Below are 6,838 nucleotides of genomic sequence, written 5' to 3'. Positions count from 1 at the left end.
CATCTTATCGATAAAGTATCGAGTAACAAACACCACCTAACAACCGCAGCACCTGACCCTAACATACTGCTGCACCATCTCCTCTAGTGCATCATCCGCAATATGAAAATATCGATAACGATCATCCAAACACTCAATCCTGAGTCGTGAATGATCGAAAAAAATATGTGTCGGGCTCAAACCCTAGCAATCGCAAGCACAAAGCCTGCCACTCCGGAATGGTAAGCGTGGGATCAACTCCGGTAACTGGATCGTCATCAACTGGTAGTCCAGTAAGGATGCTGACATCCTGTAAAGTGATGGTCGCCTCACCAAATGGAAGATGAAATGTTGGTGTCTCTGGACACCATCTCTCAAGCAAAGCAGTAATAAGACCAACATCCATCTGTATACGACCAATCCGATAGACTCCATAAAATCCCAGATATCATAAATAATCTAACACTCTATGTGGGATGTCCTCTATCCTCCAGAAGTCAGCATCGGATCGTCGTAGACGAAGGTGTCTGGGCTCCTGCAATAAAATATAATAATTAGATAACGTACATGACTTTTAAAATAAAAATTTAAATAGTAAATAGGATTGTAATGCTACGTCGCCATTTAAAATAGTCTGTGATCGATGATGCTCCTACAATGTAAGAATACTGTTGTCTCGAAGATCGAGATACCGTGGATCGTAAGTCATAATACGCTAATGAATCTAAAATAACGATATTATCACAGATGTATTAAAAAATAAGGCACAATATATTTTTAAAAAAAAAATTTAAACACAATATGTCACACAATACTACTTAAACACAAAATTCAGTTCATCTCAGGATATTAAATACGTAAATTCAAATACAATCTCACAGAAATACATAAAATAATGATGAAAATAAATCTTCGAAGCCTTTAATTTCGTCCACTGTTTGAAGTTGAAGTATGTTGAAGTATCCTAGGAACAGCGACGGCGGTCATGACCCTGTTCTCTACAAATGCCACAGTAGTTCTTACTTCTTATTTGTCTATCATCCATCTCATTTCGTAGTCTCATTGATTTTGATCTACCTTTCTGCTTGGGTCTCAAACGATGATGATCAGGAATATATTTGAACATACGTATATGCATCCAATAATCTTCATATGGTAATGGATTAAAATCACCACTCCAAGCATTCATATATGCTGTAATTATATATGCATCATCCACAAAATTACTAAAATGTACAGCAATTTCTTGACACAGCTAAAACATGTGAATATGGATATTTGTACATGCTCCACTTTCCATAAGAATATTTTCTTTCAGCTAAAATAACAGTATAAGAATTTTCTCCACCTCGTAACCCTCCGCTTGCTCTCCTCGGTAAGCACTTCATATATACCTCTTTGAAGGTTGAATGCTGTTACTCGATGCTGGTTAGCTTTAACTTGATCATCAGAAATCTTAATTGCAACATAAGGAGTAAAAAGATTATTTGGATTCTCCTTTACATATCTCAAGGCTTGAACATACCTCGTATTGAAGTATTTCACAAGACGATAAAATGTCATTGGAACACAAGTTGTAATTGGCACATTTCTAGCTCCTTGTAAACACTGTTAAAAACCTCCGACAAATTTGTAGTTAAGACACCATAGCGCAGGCAATCATCATGTGCCAACGTCCACTTCTCCTTTTCTATCTCGGACAACTAGCTCCAAGCCTCTTCATTCATTGTTCTGATCCTACCCATGATAAAGTTGAACTTGCGAACTTGATGAGCGCTTCCTGCTTGCCATACTGCTCTTTTCAGCTGCACATTTTTTAAATGAGTATTGAAATTACTGTAGATATGTCTTAAACAGTATCGATGATAGGCACGTGGTGGACTCCATCCAATAGACTCATCTGCGATGGCATTTAATATACCTGGATGCCTGTCAGAAATTAAGCATATTCCATTTCTATCTTTAACGATATGTGTTCTGAGCTGGAAAAGAAACCAACTCCAACTTGCAGTCGTTTTTTCATCCACAATTGCATATGCTAATGAAATATCCATTCTCTGCATCAATTTCTGTTGCAATTAACATCTTACCTTTAAATTTTCCATACAAGTGCGTGCCATTAATGCTGATTACAGGATGCAGTGCATAAAATCTTGGATAGATGGTTTGAAAGCCCAAAAATATAATTTAAAACTCGGACATTGAATTCACAGCTTGAAAAAAAATTCATGAAACAACTGTATCGGGATTTGCATGTTGAAGTGCAGCCATATAATAAGGTAATTTAGATAAGAAGCTCCCATTCTCCATAAATATCAACTAATGCCTTCTGCTTTCCACACCATGCTTTCCTGTATGACACTGTATATTGAAATTGATCATTAACGACTGCCATAATAGCTTCAACTTTAACACCGGGATCTTTCTCAACAATATGTCGGACTAATGTGCTAATCATCCTTCCACTGACATGTTTGTGGTCTCGACTCAATCCCGTAAACAAACAAGTGTGAGGACCCTCATATTTTGTGATTTGAAAATATCCATGTTTTTTCAACAATGCAGCACGAAACCTCCATTTACAATGTTGAATATTATCTGATGATGTGCATCGTACAGACCATAATTTCGAATGGACTGAACTACATTGTGTGTCTGATGCTTCATAATGTGATAAAGATCAACAGCTCTCCTTACATAATCTTTACTCTCAAATATTAGACCTTTAGAAAATTCAGTCATCGAGGAGTCCCAAAACTGATTGTCAGAGTTCAATCTTCGACCAGCACTAACACAACCACCATCATCTAAATTTATATCGTTAAAATATTATGGAGGTTCGTGCAAACGAGGTTAAGGTTCTTCCACATTAATATTAGCCTGAACATCTTCATCATCATTCTCATCTTCACCATCATCATCATTACTGCTACTGTCCTCATCCATCCAACAGTCTTCATCTCCATTTTCATCTGACTCAAAGCCTAGACTATCAGCATTTATTCCACTGACTACCCAATCATCGTTTCCTATATGAGTGTCGTTTCCCGCACTTACCACTACTTCTAGCAAAGGAGAAGTCACCATAGCAGAAGACATAAGAGAAGTCAATAGCAGAAGATATAAGAGAAGTCACCATAGGACTTGGAATAATTAGACAACTAGGACCGACAGTAGTGGAATGTTGTTCTGCAAAAATGGCCTCAACACTATCGGTTTGCACCATAGGAGTTACGAAAGGTGAGGAAGGCCCAACATTATTGTCCGCTTGAGTTAAAAGCTGACTATGATATCCAAATTTGGTACATCTTCCTTTTCAATATATAATTCTAAAAATCGATATTTTTAATATTTCAAAGGAAAAGTCAGCATTTCTTCGACATCTTCATCGTCATCAATTGGAACCAAGATATATTTACTCTGCATTAACTGTTCCGACAGATTAGGAGATTTTCATTTCAATTTTATTTCATATTTTTCTTTGTCTACAGGAATACTGCTGTATAAATGATCCAATAATTCTTGACGTGATAATGATGAAGATACTCTAATCATCCGATTTACTGGGTGACTGTACTGCACACCAGTTTCATCATTCTGTATCATGCCATCATAATACAATAGTACACGAACTCGAGTACTGACCATTTTCTCAGAGAAATCTACGATAAAATCAAAATCAAAATATTTAATATTATTAATTATTTTATCGTTTCAAAAGATTTACATGATACATGCATCATATCATCAACAAATAGGTACAGATAGATCTTATCCCATTCGAAAATTGTATTAATTCTATAGATTAATTATATTAATCAAACGATACGCAAAAAGGACCGAAAGAAATTTCGACAGTATTTTTCCTTAGTTCTCCCCACACGACTCAAAATGTGTGAGGAGAACTAAAGAAAAATACTGTCCGAAATTTCTCTCGAACCCTCCGCATATCATTCGAATAATGTAATTATCTATAGAATTAAATGTAATTCTCAAACTGTCCAAACTGGACAATCAATTGACCAATGTATATATTTTATGATATCCGTACAAAAATATATATTTAAATATATATTTTATATGGATAACATAGAATATTCTACATTGATCAATTGACGGATCTACGTTTTCATGAAATGCAATATATTTTAAAAATTTTAAAATATGATCGAATTGAATTTTAAAATACATCTGAATCTAATAAGATAAAAATAAAAATAATAAAATAATAAAATAAAAAAATAAAAAGATTGAAATAGGCGGTCCGTCGCGGGGGCCGTCATGGAGCCGCCGTCGGGAACCATCACAGAGCGACCGCCGGAGCCCGATGGGGCCCGCCGCCATCACGGCCCATCGCGTGGGACCTGCCGTATCCCACCGCCGGAGAAGGGGAGGGTCGGGGCCCGCCACAAGGGGCCACCGTCGCGCCACGGTGGGGCCCACCGCCCCGGCCCCCCAGATGGGGCCCGCCGCCCGACCCCCACAGGGCCGCCGTCGGAGAAGGGGAGGGCCGGGGCTTGCCACAGGGGCCGCTGTCGGGCCCCGGTGGGGCCCGCCCGCGACTGCATGGGCCGCCGCCGTCGAGGCCCGCTGCCGCCGCCATTGTCGGGGCCCACCGTCGGCCGTCTATCGTCGGCGGCCAAAGAAAAAGAGGGAGAGAGAGAGGAAGAGAGAGAGAGGAAGAGGGAGAGGAGGGGGCCGGGGCGCGCGGCCCGCCGCCGGCCGTCTGTCGCCGGCGGCCAAGGAAAAAGAGGGAGAGAGAGAGGAAGAGAGAGAGAGGAAGAGGGAGAGGAGGGGGCCAGGGCCCGCCGTCGGGGTGCGGGGCCCACCGTCGGGGCGCGCGGCCGGCCGCCGGCCGTCTGTGGTCGGTGGCCAAGGAAAAGGGAGAGAGAGGAAGAGAGAGAGGAGGGGGCCGGGGCGCGGGGCCCGCCGTCGGCCGTCTGTGGCCGATGGCCAAGGAAAAGGGAGAGAGAGGAAGAGAGAGAGAGGAAGAGGGAGAGGAGGGGGCCGGGGCCCGCCGCCAGGGCGCGCATCCCGCCGTCGGCCGTCTGTCGCCGGCGGCCAAGGAAAAAGAGGGAGAGAGAGAGGAAGAGGGAGAGGAGGGGCCGGGGCCCGCTGCCGGTCGTTTGTGGCCGGCGGCCAAGGAAAAGGGAGAGAGAGAGGAAGAGAGAGAGAGAGGAAGAGGGAGAGGAGGGGCTCGCGGCCCGCCGCCAGCCGTCTGTGGCCGGCGGCCAAGGAAAAGGGAGAGAGAGAGGAAGAGAGAGAGAGGAAGAGGGAGAGGAGGGGGTTGGGGCCCGCCGTCGGGGCGCGCGGCCTGCCGTCGGCCGTCTGTGGCCGGCGTCCAAGGAAAAGGGAGGAGAGAGAGGAAGAGAGAGAGAGAGGAAGAGGGAGAGAAGGGGGCCGGGCCCACCGTCGGGGCACGCGGCCCACCGTCGGCCATCTGTGGCCGGCGGCCAAGGAAAAGGGAGAGAGAGAGGAAGAGAAAGAGAGGAAGAGGGAGAGGAGGGGGCCGGGGCCGCCGTCGGGGCATGCAGCCCACCGCCGGCCGTCTGTGGCCGACGGCCAAGGAAAAGGGAGAGAGAGAGGAAGAGAGAGAGAGGAAGAGGGAGAGGAGGGGGTCGGGGCCCGCCGTCGGGGCGCGCGGCCCACCGTCGGGGCACGCGGCCCGCCGCCAGCACGCGGCTCGCCGTCGGCCAACGAAAAAGAGGGAGAGAGAGAGGAAGAGGGAGAGAAAGGAGGCAGCTCACCGCCGTCGAGAGCTCGCCGCTGTGCCACCGGAGAGACGTCGGAGAAGGGAGAAGAGGGAGAATGGGAGAAGGGAGAAGGGAGAAGGGAGAAGGAGAGAAGAAGGGGGGAAGGAGAAAACGCCATTCCCTTTGGCATTTTCTCTTCTTTTTTTTCTTTTCTTTTTTTTTGATTTTTTTAATTTTTTTTAATTTTTTTAATTATTTTTTATGATTTTTTAATAAATAAATTTAATTAAATAATGAGGATAGTAATTTGAATGATAATTTTTAATTTAAATTAAAGTTATTTTTTTTAATTTATAATTATAATTTCTATTTTATTACCATTTTTTTCTCTTTATTTACTTCTTTTATGATATTTTTTTAAAATTTAATTTAAAATTTTTATAATTTTAAATTTTAATTTTAGTTTTCTTCCATTTTTATGTTTTTGGCATTCAATTACGTATTTTTTTTTTATTTAAAATATTTTTAAATAATTATATTTAAATTAATTTAGTTATTAAAAATGATATTTTTTTCAATTATAATTATAATTTTTATTTCTTAAAATTAAAAATTAAAAATTTTATTTTTCAATTAGAATTATAATTTCTATTTTTTTCAATTCTATTTTTTCCTTTTTTTTCTTTTTTAAGATATTTTTTATTTTTTTACAATATTTTTTTTCTTTTCTTGAGATAATTTTTTAAAAAAATAATTTGAAATGGACAACGTAATTTGAAATGATATTTTTTATTTAAATTAAAGTTAAAATTCTTATTTTTTTTAAAGTTTAATTTATAAATTTCTTTTTTTTCACATTTTTTTCCTCATTTTTTCACTTTTTTATGACATTTATTTTTTTATCAAAATTTAATTCAAATTAAAATTTTATTTTTTTTAATTCAAATTTATAATTATATAATTTTTCTATTTTTTTCATTTCTTTCTATTTTTATGAAATTTTTTAGGCTATTTTTTTATTTCTTTCAAATATTTTTTAAATAAATTAATTTGAATTTGAGAAAGTAATTTGAAATGATATTTTTATTTCAATTAATTTTAAAAAATTATTTCTTTTAAATTTTAAATTATAATTCTTATTTTTTTCGATTTTTTTAAAATTTTGA

This window comes from Elaeis guineensis, chromosome 6 (assembly GCF_000442705.2).
Source record: "Elaeis guineensis isolate ETL-2024a chromosome 6, EG11, whole genome shotgun sequence".
Classification (NCBI taxonomy): Eukaryota; Viridiplantae; Streptophyta; class Magnoliopsida; order Arecales; family Arecaceae; genus Elaeis; species Elaeis guineensis.
This window is presented reverse-complemented; position numbering follows the sequence as displayed.